The sequence below is a fragment of the Callithrix jacchus genome, chromosome 4, assembly GCF_049354715.1.
Source record: "Callithrix jacchus isolate 240 chromosome 4, calJac240_pri, whole genome shotgun sequence".
In the NCBI taxonomy this organism is placed as follows: domain Eukaryota; kingdom Metazoa; phylum Chordata; class Mammalia; order Primates; family Cebidae; genus Callithrix; species Callithrix jacchus.
The window spans coordinates 118,523,377-118,550,864 of record NC_133505.1 but is presented as its reverse complement, the minus strand read 5'-3'; the positions used below and the strand labels follow the sequence as shown (position 1 = coordinate 118,550,864).

The 27,488-nt window shown below is 41.2% G+C and overlaps 1 protein-coding gene and 1 long non-coding RNA gene across 4 annotated transcripts in view; one reads left to right on the top strand and one right to left on the bottom strand.

Annotated features, from left to right (window-relative positions):
* The window catches only part of LAMA4 (laminin subunit alpha 4), a 209,616-nt gene that overhangs the window by 19,986 nt on the left and 162,142 nt on the right, over window positions 1-27,488 (top strand). The gene's annotated exons all lie outside the window — the stretch shown is intronic.
* Window positions 1-27,488, bottom strand: part of LOC144582195 (uncharacterized) — a 73,914-nt gene that overhangs the window by 28,782 nt on the left and 17,644 nt on the right. The window lies entirely within an intron of this gene.

Below are 27,488 nucleotides of genomic sequence, written 5' to 3'. Positions count from 1 at the left end.
TTTTTATCAGAGACTAGGATTGCAACTCCTGCTTTTGTTTGCTCTTCATTTGCTTGGTAAATCTTCCTCCATCTTTTTACTTTGAGCCTATGTGTATCCTTGGTGTGAGATGGGTTTCCTGGATACAGCACACCAATGGGTCTTGACTTTTTATCCAATTTGCCAGTCTGTGTCTTTTGATTGGGGCATTTAGCCCATCCATTTACATTTAGGGTTAATATTATTATGTGTGAATTTGATCCTGCCATTTTAATGCTAGCTGGCTGTTTTGCCCATTAGTTGATGCAATTTCTTCATTGTGCGAATGCTCTTTACCATTTGGTACGTTTTTTGGAGTGGCTGGTACTGGTTGTTCCTTTCTATGTTTATGCTTCTTTCAGGAGTTCTTATAAAGCAGGCCTGATGGTGATGAAATCTCTGAGCAATTGCTTGTTCATAAAGGATTTTATTTTTCCTTCACTTATGAAGCTTAGTTTGGCTGGATATGAAATTCTAGGTTGAAAGTTCTTTTCTTTAAGGATGTTGAATATTGCCCCCGACTCTCTTCTGGCTTGGAGGGTTTCTGCCAAGAAAGCCGCTGTGAGTGTGATGGGCTTCCCTTTGTGGGTAACCCGACCATTCTCTCTGGCTGCCCTTAGCATTTTTTCCTTCATTTCAACCCTGGTAAATTTGACTTGGGGTTGCTCTTCTTGAGGAATATCTTTGTGGTGTTCTCTGTATTTCCTGGACTTGAATATTAGCCTGCCTTGTTAGGTTGGGGAAGTTCTCCTGGATAATATCCTGAAGAGTGTTTTCCAGCTTGGATTCATTCTCTCTGTCACATTCAGGTATACCTATCAAACATAGATTAGGTCTTTTCACATAATCCCATATTTCTTGGAGGCTTTGTTCATTTCTTTTCACTCTTTTTTCTCTAATCTTGCTTTCTCACTTTATTTCATTGAGTTGATCTTCAATCTCTGATATCCTTTATTCTGCTTGGTCAATTCAGCTATTGAAACTAGTGTGTGCTTTGCCAAGTTCTCATGTTGTGTTTTCAGGTCCATCAATTCATTTATATTCTTCTCTAAGCTGTTTATTCTCAGCATTTCATCAAACCTTTTTTTAAGGTTCTTAGTTTCTTTGCATTGGGTTAGAACTTGTTTTTTTAGCTCAGAGAAGTTTGTTATTACTCACTGTCTGAAGTCTCTGTCAATTCATGAGACTAATTCTCCATCCAGCCTGTTCCCTTGCTGGTGAGGAGTTGTGATTCTTTGGAGGAGGAGAGGTATTCTGGTTTTGTGTGTTTTCATCCTTTTTGCACTGGTTTCTTCCAATCTTTGTGGATTTATCTATCTGTGGCCTTTGTAGTTGGTGACTTTTGAATGGGGTCTCTGAGTGGATGTCCTTTTTGTTGATGATGAAGTTATTTCTTCCTGCTTTTTAGTTTTCTTTATAACAGTCAGGCCCCTCTGCTGTAGGACTGCTGGAAGTCCACTCCAGACCCCGCTTGCCTGGGGATCACCAGTGGTGGCTGCAGAACAGTAAGGGTTGCTGCCAGTTTCTTCTTCTGTTATCTTCATCCCAGAAGGATACCTAACAGATATCAGCCTGAGCTTCCCTTTATGAGGTGTCTCTTTGCATATACGGGTTTTGGGGAGCTGCTTGAGGAGACAGTCTGTCCCTTATAGGAGCTCAAGTGCTGAGCTGTGAGCGCCATTGTTCCGTTCAGAGCTTCTGAGCAGGTATGTTTAAGTTTGCTACAGCAGAACTCAAAACAGCCTTTTTTCCCCAGGTGCTCTGTCCTGAGAAGGTGGGGCTTTATTTATAAGTTCCTGATGTACTGCTGCCTTTTTTCAGAGATGCCCTGCCCATTGAGGAGGTAGCCTAGTCACAGTCTGCCAGGAGAGGAGTTGCTGAGCTGCTGTGAGCTCTGCCCAGCTGCTGTGTGAACTTCCTTGTGGTTTGTTTATAGAGGTATAGCTAGAACTGCCTCAGTAATGGCGGCCTGCCTCAGTAATGGCAGACTGTCTCTGTAATGGCAACTGCCTTGGTAATGGCAGACTGCCTCAGTAATGGCAGATTGCTTCAGTAATGGTGGAGTGCCTCAGTAGTGGTGGACTGCCTTGGTAATGGTGGACACCCTTCCCCCCACAGAGCTGGACTCTCCCAGGTCCAGCTGTACTTGCTGTGAAACTCTCAATCCAGAGCATTTTAGATTGCTGGTCTTTGTGGGAGTGTGACCTGCTGAGTCAGATCACCTGGCTCCCTGTTTCAGCCCCCTTGTTTTAGTTGAATGGGTGCCTCTGTTCCCCAGGCATTTCAGGTGCCAGTTGAAATGGCTGCCCAGATTTGTGTGTGTTTTTGGGCAGAGACCTGCTGCTCAGGCTGAAACAGCCATGCTAGAGACTCATGGTGCTTTTCTGCCTGGGAATCTCCTGGTTTGTCAGCAGTAAAAGCTGGTTTGGAAATGCAGTGATCACTCACCCTCTGCATTCTCGCTGGGAACTGCACCCCAGAGCTGTTCCTATTTGGCCATCTTGTCTGGTTCCCATCATTTTTTAATTTTAGCCATTCTGGTAGGTGTGCAGTAATACCTCATTGTGGTTTTAAACTACTTTTCAGCAATACACCATACTTAAAATGTGTCTTAGAGAGTTGATTGATTGCCAAATTGTATGGATGAATTTTCTCCTCTATTCTGGTAGTTCTAAATCATGATGTTCTACTAGAATCATCTGGGAAGCTTTTTTGTGTGGGTGATGCAGTCTTGCTCTTCTGCCCAGGCTGGAGTGCAATGTTGTGATCTCCACTCACTGTAATCTCCACCTCCTGGTTCAAGTGATTCTCCTGACTCAGCCTCCCAAGTAGCTGGGATTACAGACCCCTGCCACCACACCTAGCCAATTTTTTGAATTTTTAGTAGAGACAGGGTTTCACCATGTTTGCCAGGCTGGTCTTGAACTCCTGACCTCATGATCCACCCACCTCAGCCTCCCAAAGTGCTGGGATTACATACAGGTGTGAGCGACTGCATCCGGCCTCACCTGGGAAGCTTTAACATCATTCCAGAGCCCAGGCTACACCTCAGACCAATTAAAGACAAATCTCTCAAGGAGGACCCAGACATCATTACTTAGTTGCTAAAGTTCCTTAGGTAATTCCAGCATGCAGCCAAGGTTGAAGATCAATGCTGCATCTAATTTCTACACAGATACCAGAAATGTGACTATCCTTGAAACTCTTTGCTGTCTCCCCATCATCTGTACTGCAGCTCAAACCCAAGCTCATTGGCAGGCTCTTCTCCACTTTCTGTCTCACATATTAAGCTCTGTAGTCATGAATTATGTGCAGCTTGCCACATATACCCCTATGTGTCATGAAAAATCCTTGCAGTTAGAACCTGAGAATATACATTTTTATCAAAGTACTGCAAGTGATTGTGAAGCACAATAACATTTGAAAGCAACTTTACCTCCACTAATTGGAAAGGGATTAAAGCATTTGTTCATTCCTCTATTCCTTCTTTCTTTATTTATCCATCCATCCAACAAACACTTGTTGAGTACCTAATGTGTGCCAAGCACTGGAGTGAATAGCTATGATGCAGTAGTGGAAGGTCCTGGTAGACAAGAAAAAATGTGAGAAGATGAGTGGGGGATAAGGAAAGGCTTTCAGGGATCTCACAGGGGTGACACTCCACCCAGCTGAGAGTTCCAGACCTAAAAGATGAGTGGGAATTGGCCAGGTAAAGAGAAGCAGGGGAAAATGTAGTTTTCCTAAAACAGAAAACAGCATGTTTAAAGGTTAGCAACAAAATGACATGGCTTATACAGACAAATTTTAAGAAATTTGGTATGGCCAGAGCTGGAAGGGAAAATAATAAGGAAAAAAATCAAGTATTTTAATTATATTACTTTAATGTCTCTAAAAAAAAAAAGGTAATATTCATAAATAAGGATCAACGGCTGTGAATGAATGAAGTCACTTTTTTCGGCCAACAGTAAATGCTAATTGCAGTCTGAAGCACTTTTGAAGACTCAATTGGAAATATCCCTCACCCCATTAAACTCTAAAACAGCATTTTCTTAAACTTCTGACCCTGCCCAGGAGTGGTTAGCCTCAACTTCAGGGTCAAAAGATTTGCTTCAGGCACTTTCAGAATCAACTTTTATGAGAATGAAGTAATCTATATTAATCCAAGTGTTCATCTCTGACAGAGGAAATTGCTCTGCTCCCTAAATGACTCCAACACTTCACTTTTCAAATACATGTCAGCTGTGCTGCTGCACATCCACAGCAGATGTCATTCTGCTGCTTGAGTCAGCGACTCAAAGAAGCTGCATTCCCTGTGTGTGTGTGTGTGTGTGTGTGTGTGTGTGTGTGTGTGTGTATGGGGAGGAGGGGCAGGGGGGACTAAGGCATAAGATCCAAATTGAAGCAAGTAAAGTTCTTAAATTGTTGTAGTATTCCATTGGAATGGAAAAAAAGAGATGATTCTTCCACTGAACTGCTGAAAAAGTTCTCAAGAAAACTAAAGAGGAAAAGAAAATAAGTAAAATTTAATTCTCAATGATTAACAGAACAAAAGAAAAGGCACATCTCATCTCACTGGGGAACTTTGTTGTTCCAGAATGTTTCTAAGTTCACTTAGGGATATATTTTAATTATATTCATGTTTTGGTAAAATTTATGAGCTGAAGATCGTTTCCTGAAAATAAGACATTTATAAAATCCCTGCCAACACTGGAGTAAATTTTACTTTATCAAGAAAAACCATTTAGGGTTACAATTTTTGATAAATAAAATTAATTTTAGTGCTGTTGTGAGATTTTTCTCCTCTGGATCACTGACAGCAACAAAACCGAGGTGTCCACTTGTGAGTTCAACACTGCAACAGGAGACCCTAACCTTGGTGTCCCCACTGCACTGACCGACTATGAATTAGGACTATAGCTTAAACTGTGTTGTTTAAGCTCCCTGCACCACTACATCACTGCAAAGCTTTAAGACCCTTTCTGAATATGAGACCATGTAAACAGAGTAGCTGGGGGGCAATATCTTCACATCAATTTGAGGGTATTTCAAGGGCCACAGAGCAGAATATGGGAACTCAGGGATATCTTAGAAAATCTAGGGCACACAGTCACTGCTCCTACCCTCAAAAGACTTGCAATCCAAACTGTGTTGACATGGATGAAAATGAGGCCAAAGAACAATCTTCCTTGAACATGTAATAAACATGGTTATGAATTTATAGTCTCAACCAATTTTCTTTTTTCTTTTTTCCACCGTCAGCAATTTTCAAGTCCTTTGAAGCCTCTAAACTCCTTAATAAAAGGGGATGTTCAAAAGGCTCCTCCACTGGCCATCTTCTCAAGCTACTCACTTTTGCCATTGTGTGTAACAAAACTAAAAATAATTTGGCATGAAGTATGGTATTTAGGGATTAAAGACAAAACTCTCTCTTAAACAGAATTAAAACTAAAGGAGTGTGTGTGTGCGTGTATGTGTGTGTGTATATATGCGTGTGTGTGCTAGGAGAGGTCAGCCTTGAATACAATGCTAAGTTTCTACTGTGTCCTTATTAAATATCTTAAGCCAATAACTCATTCCATTTTTGACTGTCCTATTTGGAAGGAAATTCTGAAGAGGCCAGCCCTTATAACGTCAGTCACCGGGGTACCTTCTTGAAGGCTAGAGTCTTTTTCTCCTGCTATCAGTCCATAGTTACCCGACTTTGGCCCTTTGTTAATGAAGCACTTGATGAGAAAACAAATGCAAAATTCCCTACAAATCATTGCCAACTTTGAGACAACTGGTCTTCCCCAAACCTCCTGGATTATGTGTCTTTTCTCCACTCATCTCAAAAATTAAATAGGACAGGCAAAAAGAGTAGCAAATTTCATACTACCACTTTACTCCCTCCCATGACCCCTCAGTCCTTAAGTCTTTGTCCTCTGCCCAAAAAATATTTTGTTTTCCCTGTCTTGTCATCTGGCAGCCAAGAATATTGAATGTGACTTAAAGAAATAACACTATATTATGAAAACATTGTTTTATCAAGACAGCTGACATCTATGTGAATGCATATATTCATTCTCTAAGTTGCAAGGCCATTTTTAGGGCAGAGAAAAGGCTTGGATGCAATCTTCATTTATGCTATTTTTCAAATTTCATATGCTGTAGATAAAAGGCAAAGTTTGCCATTTTCCATTCTTGCAAGTTTATGAGGATTAGGGAGTACTTTCTCCATTCTGTGATTTAATGTGACTGAAATTTGCTTGTTAATCCCAATATGATTTTAATATTGTCAAGCCCTAAAGATTCCAAAAATCAAACAGCTAATTAATAAGAATTCTTTTCGGAGGATGGCGTGGTGCGTTTTCAGGGTCTGGCCTGGCAAAGATGGGGAAAGTGATCCCTCACAAACACAGCGGGTGCAGGCGGGTGCAGAAAGCACTATCATCTTTCTGTAAGTGTGAGCTTTCTCCCTGGCTCCCATATTAAACCCTGGCATGTTTATAAGCTGGCTGTTCCTTTCCTGCCCATCCCACCCTGTCTCCCTTACAACTGCAATGCCTCTCTTCCATAAGAATTAAGCTGCAGGATGGTAAAAGGAAATGATTTCATTTGGGTGGAGAAGGGAAAAGATACAGCTTTAATACAAATACTGTAAGGCAAATACACTGTATAAGAAACACAGCTGCCGAATCACAGGCTGAGTCTTGCGAAGTGGCAGGGCCTTGCTTCAGCTACTTCCCTGAGGAATAGAGCAACACAGGATGGAAAGCAGGAGGAGATGGAGCCCTTGGCTACATCTTCATAATTATCTTTATCCTGTAGTCCATTCCCTTTTTATTTTAGCAGAAACATTGCTCTCTAGAGGACTAGAGTGCTGTTCTGGCTGCTGTAACTTCTCTCTCACAAACTGTAGAGAGAGGAAAAATGATGACTAACCTCCACCTTGGATTGTGCAGAATGTCTATTTCTTAGATTCGCACATACTGTGCTGATTCTAAAATCTAATCTGAAACTATATTCAGAAAGTAAGACCCTTTTAAAAACTTGGATTTAAGATTATGTGCAAAACCAGAAAAGCATGGTTAGTCCTCAGAATGGGGAAATATTGCAAGGCATGTGCTAATTAAACTTACTCTTGCTTTTTACATCATTCCTTATCTCCAGCATGCTTCAGAGGAGGACATACAAAACATATTGAAATGGGCTGGTTCTTGGGTCACAATCACACACTGCCTGATGCTGGTGAGCTTCTGATGTGCAGTAGGGGAAATGGAGTTAGCCTCTGTGCTTAGCAAGGCAACCTACTGGGGAGCTCAGATTTGGGAATAGCTGTGAATTTACTACTTTACGATAATATACCCTTTCCTTCGCACTTCACCAAAGCACCATTGCAAACCTACCTGTCTGTTCTCCTTCAGTGTTGCAGGGGCAAAGTAGTTTAAAGAATAGATCTCTTACAAATTGACTCTTGTAAACCTCAGCTGCTAATATACCTAAGTTTCTTCCTGGACCTTTTATTGGCCTTCTGATTCAACGAATTAAATTAATCATAATCTTGTTTACTGACATACTCTCATCAGTGATACATGTATGTCCTGCTTTTATTTATCTAGTTATCTATTTAATTTAATATTTTGAATAATTTAATAAGTGCCTATGAGACCACTGCTATCCCTAAAAGTCTAGAGCTTTAAAAATAATCTACCTACATCCATATGCCTCCTCCTCAACTTGACCCCCACTCCCCATCAAATAACTTCATTCTAAATCCAGGATTGATCATTCCCTAGCTTTCCTTTTTTAAATTGTCTTACTATATCTACACACATTCCAAAATTCGTATGTTTATTTCACTTATTCTTAACTTTTAAAAAAGAATAACACATCATAGGTATTCTTTAAGGACTTAATATTTTTGACTTAATACTATATGGCTAAAATTAATCCATTCATTTAGACGGTCTTTGTCTAGTCTTCCTTTACCTAAGTATTAGCAGGTTGTCCACACGGTATCCCATTGGCAGGGCATTTGGACTGTTTGTGTGTTTTCCTTGCTGTGAGCAGTATAATATTCTTGTGCATGTCCTATGATGCATGCGCCAGAGTTTCCATTGGGGATATACTTAGGAGTAGAACAGCTGGGCCACAGAGTAGGAGGATGTTCAGCCTCACAACATAATGTCCAGCATTCTCAGTCAAACATGCCCTTTAATTCATATTCAAAAAGGGACCCCATCTTAAAAGAAGATTTGTCAGTGGCCAATGCAGACTCTAAACAGTGGCCATCTTATTAGCACGGTGATGGGCCCTTGGTCACAGATACCACAGGGCTTTGCTAATTCTGGTGTGGAAGGTCTCAAAGTCAAAATTAGAAGCACGTTGGTGAAGAGTTGTGTTTTGTGGTGTATCTTTTATGATTGAGTTAGCTGTTGAGTAAACTGAAGAAAGCTATTTCTGTAGTGTGCAGGCTCAGTCATTCTCAATAAATTATCTTCTTGATTTATGAACCTCCAAATTAAGACACTTTTATAAGTATTGTTATGCTTAATTCTTGAACTAGGGGACAGATGTGAGGGACACTAACATATGTAACACAATTCTGGTACCTGAAGCAGGCAGTTAGATAAATTATACTGTTTTCAGATACTGCCTTATACACTTACTCGTGTATGCTACATGAGCCATGATTATAGTGAGGCCCCTCCATTCCAGTTAAATAGAGAGAGCTATTTTTATTTTTAAGAAAGAATCTAAATGGAGTATTTTTTAATCCCTGAATATAATTTATTTATTTATTGAGACGGAGCCTCACTCTGTTGCCAGGCTTGAGTGCAGTGGCATGATCTCGGTGCACTTCAACCTTCGCCTTCTGAGTTCAAGTGGTTCTCCTACCTCAACCTCCCAAGTAGCTGGGACTACAGGCAGGCTGGGACTACACCACCATGCTCAGGTAATCTTTTTGCATTTTTAGTAGAGATAAGGTTTCACCATATTGGCCAGGATAGTGTCTATCTCTTGACCTCATGATCTGCCTGCCTCAGGCTCCCAAAGTGCTGGGATTACAGGTGTGAGCCACCGTGCCCAGCCAAATTTTATTTTTAAAAGGTTTCTCTCTTCTCCCTCCTGTCAAATTATCAAATATCACTTCACATTTTCTTAAAATTATGCCTATATTTCCCCCTTTGAAATACTCTTCTAATACACTGAAGGCTTAGAAACCTCTCTAGCCAGGTTGGGCACAGTGACTCATACCTCCCAACACTTTGGGAGGCTGAGGCTGACAGATCACCTGAGGTCAGGAGTTTGAGACCAATCTGGCCAATCTGGTGAAACCCAATCTCTACTAAAAATATGCAGACACACACACACAAATTAGGCCAGTGTGATAGTGCACACCTGTCCCAGCTACTTGGGAGGCTGAAGCAGGAGAATTGCTTGAACCCGGGAGGTGGAGGTTGCAGTGAGCCAAGATCGCACTACTGCACTCCAGTCTGAGCTACAAAGAAAGACTCCGTTGAAAGAAAGAAAGAAAAGAAAAAGAAAGAAAGAAAGAAAGAAAGAAAGAAAGAAAGAAAGAAAGAAAGAAAGAAAGAAAGAAAGAAAGGAGGGAGGGAAGAAAAGGAAGGAAGGAAGGAAGGAAGGAAGGAAGGAAGGAAGGAAGGAAGGAAGGAAGGAAGGAAGGAAGGAGCCACTGTTATAATTGTGTGTAGCATAAGAATAAACAGATTCTGATCGACAGTTTGAAGAGGCTCTCTTCCAAGTAAGGTGAATTTTATGGACTTTATGACATAACTTTTCACGGTTAAAGGCTTCTTTTGCTCTTGCTTTTGTTCCTAGTTGTATTTTGGGTGAGAGTTTATTAAACAGCCAAATTCCAACTATTTAAGATAGTTGGGCAGAGGATTGAGACCACAGTTCAGGTTCTGTTTCAATTCTGATGTTGCTATGACTAAGCAACTACATTATCCTTTATACCTCTCAGTTTATGCATCTATGAAGTGAAACAGCCACCTCTCTTCAGGTACAGAAAGGCTTGATCCAGTAATGTATATAAATCATTCTGTTTTAAAGACGCATGCATGCATATGCTCACTGCAGCACTATTCACAATAGCAAAGACATGGACTCAACTAAATGCCCATCAATGATAGACCTGATCAAGAAAATGTGGTACATATACACCATGTACTCCATAGAATACTATCCAGCCACACAAAGAAGGAGATCATGTCCTTTGCAGGGCCATGGATGGAGCTGGAGGCCATTAGCCTTAGCAGAGCCACTAGTCAACCTGTAGCTGACTTCAGTCCTATGTGAAAGACCATACAAATTCAAAGAACTGTCCAGGTGAGCCCAGCCTAAATTGCTGACCCCAGAAACAAGAACTAAATAAATGGTAGTTATTTTAAGCACTATGTTTTGGGTGGTTTGTTCCTCCATCATGGGCCATGTGTACATTCAACATTCATTCCCCCTTTCAACATCCATTCTCCTTTCTTGCTTGCTTGCAGAGTGCAAATTAGTTCAAGTAATTCAAAGGATAGTGACTTAATTCCCTTCTCTAAGACAGTCTTGATTGATCTAAGCCATAGATCTATTGTCTTGTTGTTTCTGGCATATTGCCTAAGCCATTGATAGCTACAGGCTGTAACTGATCTATTATCATTGCTTAGTGAATAATGAGTAGTGACCCCATTTGACCAATGAAATCTGAGGGGTGGTCTGCTGGAGGAATGGATCCTTCTCTGCTTCTAGTGTCAAGTCTGACTGTGAGACCTGGAACTGCTGCAGCTGTCTTGTGCCCAGCCTAAGAATAAAACCAACCTATAGAAGAAAGAACCCAAAGATTTTCAGAAGAGCAGAGCTGTAGCTCTCACATCCTGTGCTTGTGCATGAAACCCCCACTTCCAGGCCTCTTGTCATAGAGAACCTGAATTTCCTTATTGTCCATGCCAATGTGAGTGGGAGTGTTCAGTTTCTTGCATTCTAACTGATAACTTTTGCTTTCCTTGAGCGCTCACTTCCTGTGCAGCAGGACATGCCACCTGGCTGCTAGAAATGTGTTATTCGCATGAAACATTTCACAGCCATTGCATAAAATGCGTATCTTTTTATAAGAGAAATACATACAAATTAGATAGTTATTTTTCTTCTTTTCATACATTTTTATCTTATTATATTCTGTAAATAGTATCTGATGTGAAAAGAAACACAGAGTAATGCTATAGTAGCAATGAATATCATTTCTAGGCTATAATTTAGAGCTGCATACCAGCTAATGTATATATAACCAAAGTCAGTACTAGGCCCTAAAAGAAAGGGTAAGATATTTGCTTATCTAAGTAAGCTTGTGGTTAGCTTTTTATAGAAGCCAGATTTATCAGTGTGTTTGAATAATTTTGAAGCATAGCTTTTTTTTTTACTTGGTGATACACAGAAATAGTGGCTCTCAATGAAAATTAGTATACACCACTTAAAAGACATCTATTTTTTAAACCCAAGCAGGACCAAATTATAGACAGAATGAGATGTCTGCTGAACACTTAAAAGAATTTTGAGCCAGAGTAATAGTGAGTAAGCACAAAATTGTTTTAACCCATTTTTAAATGCCTGCATATCTGTGGTTACTTTACACCAATTACGAAACTCACTTGCAATAAGCTGCACAGATGTTTACTGTCTGGAGTCAGAGACGATGTCAGGGAAGAAGCCCACCACCCATTCTGCATGGCTTTCCCCAGATCTGGCCCTTTCATATAGCTTGTTTCTGAATGAATTCAGTGAAATGATAGGTCAAAATGCTCTTTTACAGAATGACAATTTTTCTATGTATGCATTTGCCAAAATATATTCCTTAACTTCCTGAGAAACCTCAGCAGATTTCTCTTGAAAATAAAAGTGTTGTAGGCCTGTAAGGGGAGAAAGGCATAGGATCTGTCCTTTTTAGGGATTCACAATGCAAAGGTATAAGAGGTATTGCAGTTTAATTTTTTTTTAACTTTGTTTAACCCATTATTCTGTAGGATGCTGGTGTATGAAATGCAGCCTTAGTAGGTTCTATTGACTTGGCAATGGATGGGAAATGAGAGTCAAGAAAAAGAAAGTAGTAAAAACTATGTTGACATTTTGAGGCTAGATGACTGGAAGAACAGTGATTCTCTTTAAAAAAGAAAGGATAAGGAAGGTTTCAGGTGGAGAAAATGAGTTTCATTCTGAGTATACTGAGATTGATGTAAGGGTGTCTTTGGGGTATAACATTTCAGCAGCTGGAAATTCAGGTTTAGAGCTTATTAGAACAGTCTTGACTAGAGATGAAGAGTTCAGTCACACACAGAAGCAATAATGAAAGCCAGGGCAGTAGATTAGATCAGGAGGAAATAATAAAGGAAGAAGAAAGAATGCCAAAGGCAGAGTGTCTCACTCTATTTAGGGGGTCATATCAGAAAGCTAAGAAGAGAAAAAGAGAATTATGTTTCTGTAGAAGCCCAAAGAGGAGAAGGTCTTTAAAAGAAAGAAATGCTACACAGGGGTGAAAAGACTAAGCCCTCACTGGATGCAGTGATTTGAGGTGACTGGGGAGCTCCTTGAGGGCACTGTGGCATTATGATGAGGACCTAAACCTTATGGAATGAGCTATGAATTGAGGGGAGTCATGGCCAAGAAGGAATAGTACGGCATACTACTCCATGGCATTCTGGGGCAATGCCAGGAGCCTATGAATGAAAGCCAAAGCATGAAAAGGGAGTGGGGAATAGACAAGATGGTGAGAGGAGCTGGTAGTAAGTCCTAGGAGGTGAAAAAGTGTTTCATAATAATACATGACAGAACGAGAAGCTGAAATTTGTTAGTTAATGAGAAAAATTCCAAGCTTAGGAAAAGGGTAGCAAAATGAAAGACTGGTTGTTACACTAATAACCAACAGAGTGGCTGTTGGACTGACTGATCAACTCAAATGATAGGCCACTGGTTTGCCCCACTTTCATCCAAAGCATCATAGCTTTGCTAATGTTACAATTAGGTAAGCGGACAGAAGTATTGCCTCAGTTGTAAAAGCAGCATGCATTGTCTTATTTAAACATGAAATCAAAATGTCTGCTGATTCCCAGGATCCTGGGGGTGGATTTAGAGCTACCATTTTGAGTAGGTTTCATTAGCAGCTCAGCCCTTCATTAAGGCAGTGGCTGATAAAGGCTAAAACATTCTGGCAATTGTTTCTGGAATAGAGGCTCAGCGACTCACCAGCCTCATTCCAGCTGCCCATCAGACACATGTTGATATTGGGCCTTCTGCCTAGAACCCACTGGCTGTTCCCAGGCTATTGCAGATGTCCAGCCATGATGCAGTAATGCAATTGCCAGGGTGGAAGGTGGATCTCAGCTTTTGGTATTGTCCACCATCCAAGGAAGGATCAGAGGTAACTGTTTAAGTTATTAAAAGGGGCGGGAGTGGGGAGACGGAAGGCATAGACAATGTTCCTCTGATCTCTGTGTGATTGCTTTGTGTTTTCATGCTCCTGGCTTGTGGTTTTTTGTTTATTTTTAAATTTCTTTTCTTGTTGTGGGTTTGTCCTCATGACTGTGTCACACGTAGACCAGAAGGGCTGGTTTGCCTGTGTCCTACTTTAGACATAGACACTACTCAAAACTGCTTAATAATCTGGGTTTCAGAGCTATTTCATAGCATTAAATAAGAACATTTTCCAGGAACAACTGGGTTCTACTTAGTCTGTGTCAGGATTACATAAAAATCAATGAATAAGCAAGGAATCTACAGCAAAAATTACCTACATACGGATCCTCCAACTTCCTCAGCATCCTGCAACAAGCAGGTGCTTCCTTTCCTACACAGTTCAGCCAGGCTTATTTCTACACTTGGCCTTGGATTTGTGGAGTTCACATATATTTTGTCATAGTTCTCCCTTTTTCTTTTTACCGTTTGTAATTATATTAGGTTGGTGCAAAAGCAGCTGCAGTTTTTGCCATTACTTTCAATAGCAAAAACAGCAATTACTTTTGCACCGACCTAATATATTTAGGGTCCTTGCAAATAGCAAGAATAAAATTATTCACAGCTAAGAACAATAGAGGCAGGCCAGGTGCAGTGACTCACACCTGTAATTCCAGCATTTTGGGAGGCCAAGATGGGCGGATCACCTGAAGTCGGGAGTTCAAGACCAGCCTGATAAACATGGAGAAACCCCATCTCTACTAAAAATACAAAATTAGCCAGGCATGGTGGTACATGCCTGTAATCCCAGCTACTCAGGAGGCTGAGGCAGGAGAATCACTTGAACCCAGGAGGTGGAGGTTACCATGAGCGGAGATCGTGCCATTCATTGCACTCCAGCCTGGGCAACAAGAGCAAAACTCCATCTCAAAAACAAAACAAAACAAACAAAAAAACAATAGAGGCTAAATAAAGGAAATAAAATTCAACTTCACTGAAACACTGTTACTCAGTACATTTTTTTTTAATTACCCTGCAGGTGAACTAATGACTGAGAAAAACTACCCTGTTCTGCTGGTAGAGTCACAAGTTCCTGTCGCAGTGTCCTGTGTCATTTGTCTGGTCTTTTTCCATCTGTACACTACATTACTTGATGGCCTATCGTTCTAGGAAGCACACACCATAATGCCAATGGAGGGCTATATCATAGTGGGGGTGAATCAGGAACAGGAGACATAGTTCCTAATTTTTTTCCTTTTGTGGTCTCAAGCAGAATTATTTCTTTTCCGGCCTACAGTTCTGAATCTGGCAGAGTTTAAAGTAATAACTCATATTTCTCTTCCTTTTGTTGCATTAAATTTGTTACATGAACTGTCCACAGGCTTTTTTCAGGCACCTAAATAAAACATAGCTTTGGGCACAAATCACCAGACCCTGGGTTTAATGATTTCAGCAGGTAACACCATGGAATAGTCGTCTATGTTCTGCTTTCTAAACTATCTGTCTGCTCTTGGCCGTGGCCAGAACAGTCCCTATCTGGAGATAGATGCTTTCCAAGAACATCAGAGCTTTGAAGCTGAATGGGACCCCAGGCTCATCTTGTCTCACTTTTCATTTCATAGAGCAGGGAAAGTGAAAGCCAGGGAGCTTAAGAAACTGGCTCAAGACTGTGGCTCACAAGAGGCAGCCCTGGGATGTAAATACCAGGTTTCCAGGCCCCAGTCCAGAGCCTTTTCTCCTCCGTGTGCTCCGTCCCATGCCCTCGATGGAACTGTTTATCATCATTCATCTTAACACCAGGCTAAAAATTGCACCAGCCCTTTCCCAATGGCTATCTGGCTTAATTAAGCACAAAAATGCTACCGGCCCATTTTTAGTAGTTGGCTGGAAGAAATGCTCATTTCAAGGTCTTTGATATACAGCATATTCACCAGGAAGATCTCTTCCCTACAAGCGTGAGCCATGGCAAGCCCAATTTTTAAATTCTCTGTGCTCTGACATCCTAATTAATAAAGGCAGAGAAAACAAACCTTCATGTTTATTCAGTTATTTAAAGATGAAATGTGCCTCCTTTCAATCATAGGATCCTTCTCTCCCTCTAGCCCACAATTGACTTCTTGTCACTGGTGTTCTTGTTTTCTAATAATTATTAATTTAAGAATGATAATTCATGAATTCTTCCTCAAAATCTGATGGACAGAAACTGTCTTTGTATTCTTGCTGCTCAGCTGTTACTTAAGTTGAGTTGTAAAGTTTAAAATGTCAAAGGTTGATAGCTTCAGGAGCCAGAAGGAACGGGAAGAAATTGCATCAGCCTGGGAGCCTGAAGATCAGCCACTGGGTCATGTTCTACTGCTCTCTCATGACGCTGCCTCTCGGCCTCAAGTAGGATAATTATGCTCACTTCGCAGAGGTGTCAGGGGAATGATTTGAGACAATGTAGGTGATAGTATTCTGCATACTCAAAATGATGAAAAGTTAAAACCAATGTAAAGTGCCATAATTCTAAAAACCTTTAGTAATTATAGAGTCTGAATCTGAGTGCCTGACAATGTCAGAGAGAAAACTGTCCCCCAAATTATGGTCTAGTCTCCTAGAAAAGCCTATTCATTTTTAGGCACTTATTCCTAGGGAGTTTTACTATGTCTGAGTCTACAAATGAAAATTCAGATACAGAACTGAGTTTGTTAAGGACAGAGGAACTAAAATCACTACAGACTGAAAGAGCCGAGTAATTAAGGACAGAGTGACTGAAGCCGTGCATTATCTGGATAGTGCTAAGAATCAAGATGAAATCTGTATTCAAGGGCTAGATGTTGTCTTCGGCCGCTAATGAGACTATGACCACGTGATAGCCTTGTTAGCAGCCTCTGAGAAACCTTAACACATGTTACATACCACATTGATAATAATGCATCTATAATTGTTAAGTTATAGCTTCTGAATATTAAAACGACTGAAAGAAAACAAGAATATTTATGCATTATGCTATAAGCAACAGAAAGTTCTACTAAAGTTATAGTTATCAACCTACCCCTCTGTCTTCTAGTTTTCTCCAGAACACATTAGACATGTAAGTAAGTATGAATATCAGTAGTAGCAGCAATAATAATAGCAGCTAAAGTTTATTAAGCATTCTCTATGTGCCAGGCATTATTCTGGGCAATTTTCATACGTGATGTTATTTTACACTCACAAAAACTCTATGAGATAGGTACAGTTCCCTTTTTACAGATGTGCAGCTGAGGCTTTGAGAATGAAATAACGGGCCAGGTGTGGTGGCTCATGCCTGTAATCCCAGCACTTTGGGAGGCTGAGGCGGGTGGATCATGAGGTCAAGAGATCAAGACCGTCCTGGTCAACATGGTGAAACCCCATCTCTACTAAAAATACAAAAAAAATTAGCTGGGCATGGTGGTGCATGCCTGTAATCCCAGCTACTCAGGAGGCTGAGGCAGGAGAATTGCCTGAACCCAGGAAGGCAGAGGTTGCGGTGAGCCGAGATCACGCCATTGCACTCCAGCCTGGGTAACAAGAGCGAAACTCTGTCTCAGAAAAAAAAAAAAAAGAGAGAGAATGAAGTAACTTCTCAAGTTCACAGAGCTGATAAGTTGGAGAATCGAAGGCTATAAAAACAGACTACAATACACAGATTTACAGTCTGAATCCATAGGCTGAGTTTTTACCATCTAATTTCTCTTTTAATAAATGTTCAATGGATTGATGAATTGTGGGAAATCAAGATGCTCTGTATATTAGTTTTGCTTTCCTGAAGACTTCCCCCCAAAAAAATTTCTGTTCAATAAACCACCTCCTATTTCTCACTGATTCACCCATCACAGTGTCTTCCAAAATCATGTTTCTCAAATTCCTACTGTTCTTGTATCAGTTAGAAACCTTTTTGTTGTCAGTAACAGAAAATCTAACTCAACTTGGCAATAAAGGGTATTTTTGGACTTGTGAAATGGGAAAGTTCAGATTCTGCAGCTAAATATCACCTTCTGGGACCCATTTTCTCATCTCCTTCCACTCTGCCCTTTGTGGGGTCAGTTTCTGCTAAACCTGGCTTCCCCTGAGCCTGTCAACAACTCCAAGGGCAACAAAGTCTCTCTACCACATAAAGGAGAAAAAAGCTGTCCACCTTGGGAAGCTCCTCCAAAGAATGAGAACTTCTCTTTCCAGAAGACCCCTGCACTCACAAGGGCTTCCACTGTGCTGCCCCCTCCTACTTTCTGCCCCTCAAAAAAAAGTAAAAAGAGGAAGAAGCTATCTGATAGGAATTGCTGTCAGGCAACACCTCCTGGCGGAGAAGACAGCCTGTGGCTTGGCAAACTGCACACAGTGTGCATTGGTTGGGAAACACCAGTATCAAGCGTTGCCTTCTTTCCTGGCCTGTCCTTCCATTGACTGATTCCATTCAAGCTAAAATTCACCTCAGTTTCAAGGAAATGGTGATTTTACAAAATCAGATGTCTGCACTACGTCTGGATTAGCCTAGGGATGGACATTGTGTCCAGGGGACAGTGACAGTTCATAAATGTTATTCTGTCTTGGTCCACCTTTGAGGCCTATGTTATTACTGCAGCCATCTCCCGACTGGAGCAGCCTCTAGTCTCTCCACTGCTGTGCTGCAGTGAAACCTCATGGTTATTCAATGAACCCTTCTTAACTCTCCGGTGATCTCTCTTTCTCATAGGAGCAAACTGTAAAGTAATCAGGCTATACCTACCTATTCTACAGTTCTATATTATCTCCCGTTATTCCCCCAAACCAGCTTTGTATAGTGCTCAGTCATCTGCCAACTCGCTTTTGCCTGAACATGAATGTGTTTTTCCATTCCTACACCTGAGCCTATGCTGTTCCATTTGCCAGAAATTCCTTTTCTCATGAACCTCCCCGACCCATCTTCCCACATCTAATTCCGATACATGTGTAGAGATCAACCTCAAATCTTCAAATCTTTTTTTTTTTTTTGAAACAGGGTCTCCTCTGTCTCCCAGGCTGGAGTGCAGTGGAATGATCTTGGCTCAGCTCACTGCGATCTTCACCTCCTGGACTAAAGCAATCCTCCCATTTCAGTCTCTTGAGTAGCTGGGATCACAGGCTAATTAAAACTTAGCCACCACATCCAACTAATTTTCGTATTTTTTGTAGAGACAGTTTCACCATGTTGCCCAGGTTGGTCTTGAACTCCTGAGCTCAAGCGATCCACCCACCTCGGTCTCTTGGGATTACAGGGTTAGGATTGCAGGCATGAGCCACTCATTGTACCCGGCCCAGCTCAAATCTTTAATGGCTTCTCTTCTCATGGAGTTCAAAGGGATTCCTTCCTGCTTTCTCCCCCAAGGGTAATGGACATTTTGCCCATCTTGAGCACTGATTGACTTGAATTGTAGATACTGGAATTCATGCTACAAATCTTTCTTCTAGACTGTAAGGATGTCCTATAGTCTTATCTACAGTTCCTTGCACCTGATACATCCCAGAGAAATCAAAAGTATGCATTGCACATTATGGATATATAATGTTTTAAAAATAAGTATCTTTAAGTAAAGAATAAAATGTAAGAATATGATCTGAGAGGATTTCAAAAAAGTCTTGTTCAAAACTAAACTCTTCATGTCTCCACTACCCTGACCTACTCTTCTCATAATCCTTCCCATTCTGCTAATGGCAAATTTGTCATTCCAGCCTGCTCAGGACAAAACCATGTATATCATCCTGGATTTCTTTCTTACTCTCATTCCCCATATCCAGCAAATCCCATTGATTCTACATTTAAAATAAATCAAGAATTCAACTACTTTTCATATAAAATGCCAACACCCTAACCCAAGTCATCATGATGGCTCACCTGTATGATTAGAATAGCCTTAAAATAGCCTCCCTGCCTCCCTGCCTCTTCTCTCACCTCTTTCCCTACATCTACTCCCCACATCACAGACAAAATAAGTACTATTATGTCACTTCTAGGCACAAGTCCCTTCAAATTCTTCCCAGTTCACTCAGGGAAGAAGCCAGTCTTTGTACATAATGATCCCAAAGATCCTACATAATCATCCTCCCCACAGCTGCTACATTTCTGACTTTATCTCCAGCTATGCTTTACCTCCATCACTTCATTCCTCAATGAGAGAAGCACCTTCCTCCCTTCCATTACCCAGTTTCTGTTTCTTCTCTCTGCCTTGCTCTTCTGCATTAATAGCTGCCTGGCTTGCCACCTCACATCCCAGATTCTGCAGAAATATTGTCTCGTCATTGAGGCCTCCATGGTGACTTTATTTTTTTTGAGACAAGCTCTTGCTCTGTCATCCAGGTTGTAGTGCAGTGGTGCCATCTCTGCTCACTGCAACCACTTCCCAAGTTCAAGAGATTCTTGTGCCTCAGCCTCCTGAGTAGCTGAAATTATAGGCATGTGCCACCATGTCTGGCTAATTTTTGTATTTTGAGTAGAGATGGGGTTTTGCCCATGTTGGCCAGGCTGGTCTTGAACTCCTGACCTCAAGCGATCTACCTGCCTCAGCCTCCCAAAGTGCCAGGACACAGGTGTGAGCCACTGCACCTGGCCCTGATGACCCAATTTAAAATAGTTTCATCCAACTTTTCTCAGCTTGCATGCTCTACCCCCTGCTCTGCTCTTTTTCTCCAAAGCATTTACCATGTGACCTACTATACATTTCCCATGTCTGATTGTTTATCTCTCTTCTACCTTGCTTCAGTTAGATGTAAACTCCATGAAGGTAAGAATTTTTGTCTGATTTCTTCTTTGCTAGGGAGCCTAGAAAAATGCAGCTTGCAAAGTAGACATTTGAAAAATATTTGTTGAATGAATGGATGATGAATGAATGGATGGTGAATTCAACATCTTATTTCAGTTGTTAAATATTCTAAGAATAAGGAATGTGGTGGAGAGCGATACAGGAATCTTTCTTCTAAAGGTCTGAGTCTACACTTGGTGTTTAAAGCCAGGTCAGTCTCACTTGTAGGAGGAGAAACAAATATATATCAATTTCAAATTATAAGGCACTTTGAAAATTTGTAGCGCTATTAAGGTTATGCTCTCTCTACTTCCGACGTTTCTTCTGAAGTCAATTGATTTCCTAAAGTAAGCATGTCCAGCATGCATTTTCCATTGTAGAGCTTTTGAGTTAAAAATCTCACAGACTGGTTTCTGCAGCTGCTCACACAAAGCAGGTTAGAACAGATTTTAACACTCCATCCAGTGTATCTCCCCACCATGCTGACAGCAATCCTGATCTTAATGAACAGTTCTTTTGTGTTACCGGGAGTGGGGTTGGATGTATGGACACAAAAAGTCAGTTTCTTAGGCCTCTTTTTTTTGAAAGTTGTTCCATTCTTCTTAATTATATCATTTTATTAACAAGTCCCAGGAGCTTCTCTGTTATATTGATCTCATCACTAAGCTAATTGATGTTGACACCTGCTGTTCTCTATTGAATGTGTTACACGGAGCATTTATCACTTTCCTTTAGGGCTGTTGAAGTAATTATCCTATTAGACCTAAAGGGATGGCCACAGCAGAAGCTGGTCAATAATCCTCATTAGGACCATGCTTTCATCTGTTTGTTTCATTCTCCATCAGGCCAACCCACTCATTGCTACTATCATCCCCAAATGCTTCCTGAGTCCCCAGTTCATGAGTACAGTCCCTGCCCTTGGGATTCACAGAGCTTGCATGAGAAGAAAGGGCTTGCCCAGCCTCCCAACTGGTCTCTCAGCACTGCCCTCAATTCCAGGCCCCATCCATGCCAGAAGGTCTTCTGAAAATTCACATCTGAACAGTGCAAGGTACTCACGGTTACGTATTGGAGTTACAGTGACAGGGAGAAAAAGTTGACATATATTATGTATGGTTTAATCCATCTTTGTTTAAAAAAAAAGATGGAATAGACAAAAAGCATATGTATAAAACATATATAATATATATAATAAAATATATAAAATATAAAAATAGATGGGATACATTAATACAGATGTCACGAAAGTCTGAAGCTATTTACACCAAAATGTTTTCAGTGTTGTAAGTTATTGCCCCAGAGTAGTATGATTTCTAGTAACTATTATTTCCACCTACTCTGGTATATGTAATTTCTTTTCCTTTTTCTTTTTCTTTTTTATTTTTATTTTTACTTATTTATTTATTTGTTTGTTTGTTTTTTGAGATGGAGTCTTGCTCTGTCACCCAGGCTGCAGTGCAGTGGTGCAATCTTGGCTCACTGCAGCCTCCGCCTCCCCAATTCAAGCAATTCTCCTGCCTCAGTATCCCCAAGTAGCTGAGACTACAGGCGTGTGCCACCAGCCCCTGCTAATTTTTGTATAAAAAATTTAAATGTACCAGATAAAGTCATTATAGTAAAATTAGAAATTATATATATTAGAAAATTAGCCAGGTGTGGGGGCATAATTATAGCTACTTGGAAGTTTGAGGCAGGAGAATCACTAGAACCCAGGCAGCAAAGGCTGTAGTGAGCAGAGATGGTGCCACTGTACTCCAGCCTGGGCGATAGAGCAAGACTCCATCTCAAAAAAAAATGTTAATGCAAATATGATCATGTCATTCCTAGGCTTAAATTTATCCACCTAAAAAACAGTGAAGACAATTTTATGATAGGATCAGCCAGAGACGCAAGCACCAGCTCTCCCCCACCATGTGCCCTAGCAGGTATACTCAGTGGTAGAAATGGAAATTGTAGGACAGTGTCTCCTTCTCTGCTGATTCTTCTCTCAGACCAAGATTCTCTTTTATGAATGACTTTGGTGGAAGTTCAGGCTGTACAAGGAGGTGCAACAGCAAGAGTGCTAGGAGATGGATGGAGGCCTTTTTAAAGTTGTTCTTTCTCGCATCAGGTTCAGTGCATAAATACTAGGACTAAGAGCTCCCAGTGTTCAGATTTGCATTGGGGAAGGATCCTCTGTTGCTCACCGGGCCTGGATTGGCAGGCAGAGCTAAGAGAGCAGTAGGAGGCTGGGAAAGCTCTTTCTTTTCCTGCAGACTGTGCTCTGTGGGCCTGACAGCAGAGACAGTACCCTGTGAACAGTAGGGGCTCAGAGAGCATCCAGAAGTCACATGGCTTTCCCACCCTCCATGGCATCATGGCCTCTGATGTGTCTGTTCCTCTTTTTTTTTTTTTTTTATTATTATTTTATTTCTTCAAGACAAGGTCTCACTCTGTCATCCAGGCTGTAGTGCAGTGGTGCAGTCTCACTCCAGCCTCAACGTCCCAGGCTTAGGCGATCCTCCCACCTCAGTTTCTTGTATAGCTAGAAGTACAGGCACACAGCACCACACCTGGCTAGTATTTGTATATATTTGGGTTTTGTTTTTTGTTTTTTTTTTTTTGTAGAGATAGAGTTTCACCATGTTGCCCAGGCTGGTCTCAAGCTTCTGGGCTCAGGTAATCCACCTGCTTGAGCCTCCCAAAATGCTGGAATTCCAGGCGTGAGCCACTGTGCCCTGACTTGTCTGTCCTTCTGCATCTGCACTCCACTCCTGGAGGACCATCCTTCCCCTGCTCCCACCAGTTCAGACTCAGCCCGGTTGCCCTCTTCTTCTCCAGCCTCCCTGACTTACCCTGGCTGCATCTGAGTAAATGGCTTGTTTGATATATTTTATTAGAAGCCTTTCTACACATTCTCATTGAACTGTTAATCACTGCATTCCTTACAGAGTCCCACCAGACTCTTGACAGAATGATGTTTTTAGCATTTTATCCTCAGCATCAAAACCTGATGTACTGAGCTATTTAATAAATGATGATAAAATAAATGAATAACATATGGATAGATGGATGGAGGAATAGATGGAAGAAAGAATAAATGATGAAGAATGCTGGTAGCATATACTAAAAGCCAAATGAGTCTGTGACTGAAGGGGAAGCATAGATAGGACATACTATCCATGTCCTGAACAAAAGCCTGAGAAAACTCACAGAGGGAAAACAACTTTTAAACTCTATCCACCTCCTAGCACTCTCACTGCTGCTCCTCCTCATATAGCCTGAACATCCACCAGAGCCGACTGTAAAACAGAATCTTGGAGACCAGGATTAGCAGAAGAAAAAAGATGCCATCTTACACTCTACAGTCCTGCTACTTGAGTGCTAGTTAGAGACCTCATGGTGGGGGATAGCTCAGTTCATACTTGCTTCTCTGACTGATCTCATCACAAAATTATTGTCACTAGTACACAATCCCCACAACAGTCCTCTGTCTCGTTATGTCAAGATTAGCACCTGCAAATCCAAAATAGCATCTGACGTGACTTTCTATTTACAGAAGGGCATATGGGATGTGTTAATAACACCCTCAGTAGAGCCTTGGATGCTGAGGACAGGCCTAACAGCCAAGCACTGAAAGGGGTGATGACTGCCCTAGGGAACTCAAAAGGGAATTCCAGAAGCTTCTTATGATAAAGCCTCAAACCCACAAGATCTGCTGCTGCCAGAGCTAAAAATAATTTGGTCTCGTTGGGAAAATATTGGTCTGGGAGTTGGAAGGCATGGGGGCCCTAATTTTGCACTAACTGGCTTAATGTCCTTGGAGGCACTGTGAGCTTCTCTGAATGTCTATGCCATCTTCTATGCATTGTGGATGATGGATGGAGTAGCACTCCTTGCACCGTGGGGTAAATAGGTGTCCCAAAAATGATGACATCCATGAAAGGACTTGGTGAACTCCCAGCCCCGATCCCAGAAGAGAGAGAAAGGGAGAACTGTGATAAGAAAGCCCTGCAGGCTGGGCACGGTGGCTCATGCCTGTAATCTCAGCACTTTGGGAGGCCGAGGCAGATGGATCACAAGGTCAGGAGTTCGAGACCAGCCTGACCAACATGGTGAAACCCCATCTCTACTAAAACAAAAATACAAAAAATTAGCCGGGCATGGTGATGGGCATGTGTAATCCCAGCTACTCGGAAGGCTGACGCCAGAGAATTACTTGAACCTGGGAGACGGAGGTTGTAGTGAGCCAAGATCGTGCCATTGCACTTTAGCCTGGGCAACAGAGCAAGACATCTCTAAATAAATAAATAAATAAGTAGCAGCCACATTGAAAATGCTTCCCAGCTGTCCTTGTAGCAGGAATAAAACCCTTCTACACTCAAGCCTTTGGTGGTCAGGGAGTGGCCCTTTGATGAGGAGGTAATTCCCTTTGTTCTGCTGTTCTAACTTGCTATAAATTAGTCAGCCATGCTCTCTCCTTGTCTACTTGACCTATGACTCTGCGGCCCATGACTGCCTCATTCATGGTTAATGCAAGGAAGGGCCCAGCAGCAGCCAGAAATGTGAACAGTTATTCTTCACATGGGAGGTTACCTCCACCAGGATAAATAAACATGGTTGCCTTTCCTCTTTTAGAATAGTCATTTTGTTCTTCTTTAAGATTTGGAAATATAGTAAGGCAGGTCGCAGAATAACATTGTCTCTTTCAGCATTGCTTTGTCATCACATTGGTGAGAAAAAAAAAAATCAATTCCTGTCTGGAGCCCCTGTCTCTGTGGAATTTGCATGTTCTCCCACATGGGTTTTCTCCAGGTACTCCAGTTTCCTCCCACAGCCCAAAGATGTGTTCGTTCCTTGGTATGTCTGCATGGCTCTAGTCTTAACGAGTGTGACTGTGTGTGTGAGTGTGCCCGGAGATGGAATGGCCTCTCCAGGATCCCCAGCTTGAACTCTGAGCTCCCAGGATGGGCTCCAGCCACCCAAGACTCTGAGTTGGAAGAAGCAGATTGGAAAAAAAATGAATAATGAACAAAAATTATTATCAAATAAAAATTCTTGAAGTCTACAATAATCATACAGGTTCATGACAATAAACGATGCTGCATGAAAACATTCAGTGAGCCCACAGTATTTGTTGGTGGTGGGTGTTTTTTTTAATTGCGTGGTGGTAGGAGGTGCTTCTTACAATTTTTGCTTTTAAACATTTATTCCCTGTTTTAACCTACCACCACTATGATTGCTATCACTCACTGATTCACCAAACATTGGGTAAATAATTCTCTCACTTGTTTTATTAATCTTTTTGAAATGTATGTATAGCTCACATTTATTTTTATACTTACCATTAGAAGCATTTTGGTCTTTATTTAGAAGTTTGATGGTGTTTTTGTGACCAGAACTATGTCATAAGAATTTAAATAAATCTTATTTATATCAATTAGCCTGAGGTAAAATTGGCTTCAGTATATGTTGTTTTGCTTAAAGTCAGTTTCCAAGAACATATAGGTAATGTTAAAGGAGGGTTTATTGTGTAATTAAACAGTATTTATTGAGCTCTGACTACAAGCTAGTCTGTGTTAATGTTTATTTATATTCTTTCATTTACTACCCATAATAATTCAGTGAAAATATTACCGGAAAGGGGTAATCCAGACCCAAGGAGAACGTTCTTGGATCTCATGCAACAAAGAATCCAGGCAAGTCCATAGGGTAAAGTGAAAGCAAGTTCATTAAGAAAGTAAAGGAATAAAAGAATGGCTACTCCATTGGCAGAGCAGCCCTAAGGGCTGCTGATTGCCTATTTTTATGGTTATTTCTTGATTATATGCTAAACAGAGTGTGGATTATTCATGAGTTTTCTGGGAAAGGAGTCGGCAATTCCCATGAACCTAAGGTTTCCTCCCTTTTTTAGACCAAGTAAAGTAACTCCCTGATGTTGCCCCTGGCATTTATAAGCTGTCTTGGTGCTGGTGGGAGTGTATTTTAGCATGCTAGTGCATTATAATTAGCATATAATGAGCAGTGAGCATGACCAAGGTCACCACCTTGGTTTCGGTGGGATTTAGCTGCCTTCTTCACCTCATGCTGTTTTATCAGCAAGGTCTCTGTGACCTATATCTTATGCTGATCTCCTGTCTCATCCTGTGACTCAGAATTCCTAACCTCCTGCTAACGCAGCCCAGTAGGTTTCAGTACTTTTGTGTCATACAATTTTACTATGTAAAATCAAAGAGCTTAGCATCAGATTTATCTGGACTTCGGTAGTGTTTTTACCATTTAGCCATGGCCAAGTGTGTATGACAATTCCTACTTCACGGGATTATCGTGAAGATGAAATTAAATGAGACAATTTATGTAATCTTTTTTGTACATAGGAGGCACTCAAAAACTAAAAGTGACCATTTCTCCCACCTCTGAATTCATGCTCATTATTTTGAAGTTGCAGTGTGGTTTATATAGATGTAAAAGAGAGCTCCTGGATCAGTGAAGCCAGGATCCAAACTCCACCTCCGCTTTCCACCAGCTGTGTGACCTCGGGCAAATATCCTAGTCTCTCTGAACCTCACTTTCTTTTTCTATAAAAGGAAAGTACTAATACTACTTTGCAGGAATGCTGTGAGGTTTACAAACAGCATATGCCAAGTGTCTGGCACATGATAGGTGCAAAATAAATGGTTTTGCTTATCCTTAGATAAAATGACTTTTGTTCTATGAAATGGAGCTAATGATTAGGTTTTATGAAAATGCTTTATTTCAAATACCTAGAGGCTTACCTGGGTGTCATTTTATGGTTGTCTCATCTGACCATTTTTAAGCCGTGGTTGGAAATGTTTAGAGCTCTATTTTGAAGCCAATGTAAACAAAGGTACCTATCAGCTGTTGCAGCCACTGTTCCATCCACAGGGGCACCCCTGGCATAACTGTAGCCCACCTTCACCCTGAAGTCTTGGAAAGGTTACATGATTCAGACAGATGTAGTAGGCATGAGATTACAGGCCAAGAGGAAGAGGTCGGGGCTGTGGGCAGTGTATTTGACAGGCTCATACACTGCAAGCCTTGTTCCAGGTCCCTTACAAAGCACCTCTTTAGGATGAAAACAAGATGTTCTTTGTAAATAAAAGTTCATGCATTTGAGTAATGAAGTCATTTTCCAGCACTGCAGTAAAACATATTCTTCGCCCAAGCCCTTTGGGTGAAGACTGCAGGGAGGAAGAGGGATGGCCAGTGAATCTCAGGAGAAGATATTAGCAAAAGAGTGCAACAATCTGTCCCTAGAAAGAGACAAGAAACCTTGCTCAA